The 5,663-nt window shown below is 35.1% G+C and overlaps 1 pseudogene; it reads right to left on the bottom strand.

Moving 5' to 3' along the window:
• Positions 1-398: 398 nt before the first annotated feature.
• LOC149300830 (large ribosomal subunit protein eL27 pseudogene) lies at positions 399-760 on the bottom strand (annotated as a pseudogene).
• Positions 761-5,663: the final 4,903 nt, after the last annotated feature.

Here is a 5,663-nt window from a genome sequence, read left to right as displayed (position 1 = left end):
AAGCCTAAAACTAAAGTATTTTTCAACAATAATATGATCTTATGGTTTAATGGTTTCTATGGTTTAAGTAGCAAAAATAGTTTTTAACAAAGTAAATTCGGTGATAAAAACCACCGTTAGCCTGTCCTTAGTTCTATAGATTGTTATTATATCAATACACATAGCAGAAATACACGTTATGTTTATATACTAGACTAAAGGTTTTGTTAATTTATAGTTTCTTCTTAATAGATTTCTTTATCTTTCCTTGTATCCGAATGAGCTTCCTCCATAACTAATTTAATAAAGAATGGTGAAAATCCAAAAAATATGAAGCTAAGATTACTTCTACCTCAATTACGTACATAAGATGGTTTCTAATATTTTTTGTAATTGTTCACCAGTTACACACGAAAGGTTTAGAACCTTACTTTGTTTTTGTCTGTTTTGTACCTTTTCTCTTCATATTTATTTTTGGCCACCAGTCTAGCCTTGTGCTTCAGAGAAGGGTCTCTGAAAAACATCCTTGTTCACTACAACATTCTCAAGGGTGATATTAACAGTATCTATTTGGCATGAGGTAATTGTAGTTGTACACTTTCACAAAAGACTGTCTCTTTGACCCCTTTTCAATCCTCTTCTTACTCATAGTGACAGTGACCTTGCAAGAATAGCGGCCTATGCCAGCAACTTGGCATCGTCAATATTCTTTATGATGATAGTTTTACAGCCCGCGCAATGTCCAGTAAGGAACTTTACCAAGTTTCATAAAGTTGCCCATTTCCTCTCACTTCTTGTTGATGGCTGCCCTGAAAAGAAAGGGGTTTCTAATAACTTATATTGCATTTTTCACTTTGTAAGCACAGTTCCATAGGTTAAAGAACTGTCACAGCTGAAGCTTCTTCCTCTTCACTTTTTATGTTATTTCATACTTTCAAGCTCTGACATCTAATGTCAAACACATCCCATGATCTCCGAGTGTAGACCGCATTAGAATATTGCTGCCAGACCAGCTGAAAAATAGCAAACTGAATAGATCACTAAAGCAGCATTGAATGTCATAATATCAGGTGGCAGTATTTATATTTGTATTTATTTCATGTGTTTTAGATGTGAGAGATCCTATTTCATTTGCAATTTTTGTTTACATTTTGCTGGGATTACATGTGTAAATGATTCACTGTTATGTTTTAAAAAAGCCTTGCCTATTTCTTTAATTTTTAATTTTCCTTCTTCAACAATCATTTGAATATTATGCTAATTTTATGCATCTGTTTAACAATTTTGCTTGTTTAGTTTTATTGCAATAATATAGATCTTGGGAGGAGGGCAAATAACACAATTTTTTTTACAGATTCACCTGTCCTATATTGTTTACAACTTGGATAAATGAAGCAACTTACCCCAGAATATATTTGAATAGGTAAATTGAATAGGGGTTTACTTTGTTTTGGCTATAGGAGGAGGTACCTTCAGATAAGAAAAATGCTTTAAAAAATATTGTGCTGTTTTCTTTTTTTAAAACAGTTCTTGTTTAGGCGTACCATAATGTTTTCAGGCAGCTGCATATTAACCATGTGTATGTTTTATACACAACCTATTAGACAAACACCCTGACTCGTTATGATACTACCTCGTGGTAAACAATAGGATGGTTCATTCTTGATCACACAGCCTGGGACTCCACCTAATGTAAGTCTAGAGAGGAACGGACTTCATTATCATTTCCATAACAAATTGATCAGGTAAAGTCACTCAACATATCTCATGACAGACCAGACAGATGTTAGAAACTGCTGGGATTTTTTTTGTGGACGTTTCTGCATCCAAAATCACATTTTTTTTTCTTCAACGTCACAGATGCCAATTGTTTAAGCAAAGCAATTATCCCCCACAATAGCTCATCACATGCAGAACAGAACTTCTCTTTACTTGAAACATATTGGTACAAACATAACATTAAGCACTAACAGCCGTGATGCACTCAAACAGCTTGTCTATCCCTGATAGACACAGAGTTAGCAATTAATTGTGTGCGGCAGAAGCAAGATTATTACCTAAAGGATCCAGAATGATATTGGCCATTGAGCGTCAGCTCTGCACATGTTGTCTGCTTGTTTATGAATTGGAAAAGCTAGAATATATGTAGCGAAAATGTCACAAAAAAACCTAAAGAAAACTAAAAATACATGTAGAGTTATAGTGATTTAGTCTGTGGTTAACCTCACTAAAGAACAATGACTCGACAGATGGCGTATAATGTTTAAATTGGATATAGCCTTATAACAAATAAAGGCATTGATCTTAAATTTTCCGATCAGATCTAATTGCAGTATATACACTTAAAAGGTTAAATTTAAAACATATTAAATGACCATAATGGATGTCAACCAGGATGGATAATTGATGTGTTCATAATGCTTGTTTCTTGCTGTTAGGCAGCTGGCTGTATGTTGAATCACTTATAATATCTGCAGAAGGCAAAAACACCTTTTTTTGTATGGAAGTTCAGTGTGTTTTTCTTCCCTATGCTGATGAGTAATCCTACTTAATTTAATTGATGTGATGCCTAAGTCATTTTGATTTGCCCCTAAACTATTCTTTATTCTGCATCAAATGAAGTAAAAAGTAATTCATTGTCACAAACTGAACTCCTTTTTTTCAGTGGAGACATTAGCTTTGTCATTAAGGTTACATTTGACCATTATTAAGAGATACTAAGGATTATTATCTCGTTTTAATTATCACTGTTTGAGAAAGCTGTGTGACTCTGTTGCTTAATTCAATCACAAATGCCTGTGAGTGGTTGAAGTGATGCAATACATTTGTCTTTGTGTAGATCTGTCACTACTAATTATAAGTTCCTTTGAAAAGTAGATCACAAAAAAGGTGACAGCTGAAGACAGTAATGACATAGTAAAGAACTGTGTGGTGATTTGTAGACTTTGCAAACCAGATTTGCAGCGCTGTAATTTTACTTGCCATTTTTCAGGAACCACTACGGAAAAATAAAAATGAGTTGAAGATGTAAATTAGCTAGGTCAACCAAGAGCTTCTCTTACTGGAAGCCATATTGTTATTATCTAATAGCTACTCGCTATTGTGTATGATTTTATGCATTACACAATGAGTTATTTTATCCATACAACATTTGAGATACTGATTAAATATGGACATGTTTGTCAAATTGGCCATAACACATATCTATCTATCTACCATGTTTGGATTCATGATTCAGTATCTGGACATCAAAATAGAAACATAATTACAAAAAGCTACATTATTTTAACTTTAATTTATCGACAAGTTCTTAACCTCAAATAACCAAATTTTTTAAGACGCCATCAAAATGAGACACAAAACTAGAAAGCACTTAGCTCTAGATCAACAATAAAAGATTTGCTAATCCATAGATTTATTTAAAAAACAAGAATTATCAAGAAAATTATCAATTATTATTAGACTAAATTCAAAATTCTCCCCTATTGTTTAGAATATTATACCAAATATGTTCACTTTGTATTATCAATGATATTACAATTATATAACAATGAATGCATTTAGTTATCCTAAAAGATGTGACCGTTGCCTTTTTATACACCCCTCTTTTAGTTTAAAATGGTGCACGAATCTGGCTAGGTTTCCACTTGGGTTTTTGTCCTGCGATATTTTCTTGATGAAAAACGCCAGGAAAAATGCCAAGAAAACTGCCACTGCATTTACCTGCGTTTTGGTGTTTTTTCTGGAGTTTTTTCTGGCGTTTTAGCCTTTCTGTGGAAATTATTTGACCTTAGGCAGTTTTTCCAGCCTTTACACTTTTTTCACCCAGCTAAAAGGGGTTAGGGTAAATGGCAAGTATCTGCCCCCTCCTGGTGTCATTTCCTTGGTAGAGTTCTACTTAAACACGCCCCGGCGGACCCTTTTGTCTCTTTTCTGTGGTTTGTAAGGCATGCTTTATTCCGAATGTCTGCTCCTCTAGGAAGATTGGCCCCAAATGATGGTGCAAATTGTTTGCTGTTGCTTTTGGCACGCAGGATCCAGTTGGGTATGTTTGTTTGTAATGGCATGTTTGTTCCAAATGGTGTCAAATTCAATATGAACTTTGTTTTGTGTGAAACTGTTTGTTTCCAGCCTATTTCTCGTAGGACACACAGATACTGGGTCCATCCTCTGCATTGTAACAGTGGAAAAAAACACCATAAAAAACGCCAAGGCAAAACCCACATGGCTTTTTCATGGCGTTTTTTCTCTCCCATAGACTTCTATTGGAGAAAAACGCCAAGATTTCCTTGCAAAAAACGCCAGAGTGTCAACATGCTGCGATTCTGAAAAACTGCCACAGAGCCCAAAAAAGCAGTAAAACACCAAAGAGGACTGAAAAAACGCCAAACAGAAAAACGCCAAGTGGATATGGCATTGTGCGATTTCCTATTGAAGAACAGCTAACATCTGGCCGCAGCGTTTTTTCACTTATAAAATGCTGTGTGGCTGAATTGGCGTTATTATGGGCGTTTGCACAAAAAAACCCAAGTGGAAACCTAGCCTCTGTGAGATTATTTTAGCCAAGAAAAGGCACAGTGCTAGAATCACATAAAAACACATTTGATGGCAGAGAAGAACCATTCAACCTGTCTAGTTTTCACATTTTTCCTTATGTAAAGACTAACATTTTATCTCCTTTGAAATTAATGTCCCTCCTGTACCTGTTAAAGTATTTTAATGTTTCACATCACATCTCCTATCTCTCTTCTTTCCTCACGCTTTGTTGAGCATAGTCTCTTCCTTTGGGAAACCCTAGGGTCTAAGAGTAAATGGTGAGTCCATATGTGGACCTTCCTGCTCATAGAACATGTAGAATCCAGCCACGCCTCACTGATGAGGCTCAGAAGAGCCTGAAACAAATGTCTTGGGATTAATCTCATACGCTTAAGTGGGGACTCATTATAAGGCAAGCTATTTAAGCATTGTCCATTCCAAGCCAAACTAATATTATACAAATGATATACAAATGTTTCTCAAACACAAAGGTTTGAAATCCCCACGCTGTGATCTAAACTTACTTTTTCATCTTCTTGCTTAGGCAGGGTAACTGGCAGCTAAACAACATGGACTTGTTAAGCAATAAACGAAGGCACTTGTTATGTGGGCATACTTCTGGTTCAAAGGAAGTTTGGAGAAGTGGTACAACTCCCTGGATTTTTTTTGTTAACTACAAAACTAAGAACACTGCATTCATGTCTGACTAAGCACCATCTGGTGTGAAATAAGTCTTAACATAGTTGCAGATTTCATGGCGAAAAAAGTTTCCACGGATATTGGGTTTTGTAAGCAGCCTTCTAGATTGCAAACTCATTTACACAGGCCCTCCTTACCTTTTGTTTCTGTAAGTTTTGGTTTTTTTTGTTTTTTAATGGACTACTTATGTCCTGTTTACTTGTTGCACAGTACTGTAAAATATGATGCTCTATAAATCAATAAAAAATAGTTTCATAAAAAATAACATGATAAACTTTCCAAAAAAAAGTGATTTACACACAACCAGTGGAGATCGGTATGCATCACTGAGCTAGCATTTTGCTTTAAATTGCTTTGAAGAGTGTATTTTTTTATTAGCCAGTAGAGATAATAATATACAGAAAGAGAAAAACAACAAAGAAACTACTCTCATCTTCCTTCTGCAATAT

Source organism: Sceloporus occidentalis, unplaced genomic scaffold (assembly GCF_023333645.1).
Source record: "Sceloporus occidentalis isolate IW3139 unplaced genomic scaffold, rSceOcc1.0.p SCAF_23, whole genome shotgun sequence".
In the NCBI taxonomy this organism is placed as follows: Eukaryota; Metazoa; Chordata; class Lepidosauria; order Squamata; family Phrynosomatidae; genus Sceloporus; species Sceloporus occidentalis.
This window is presented reverse-complemented; position numbering and strand designations above follow the sequence as displayed.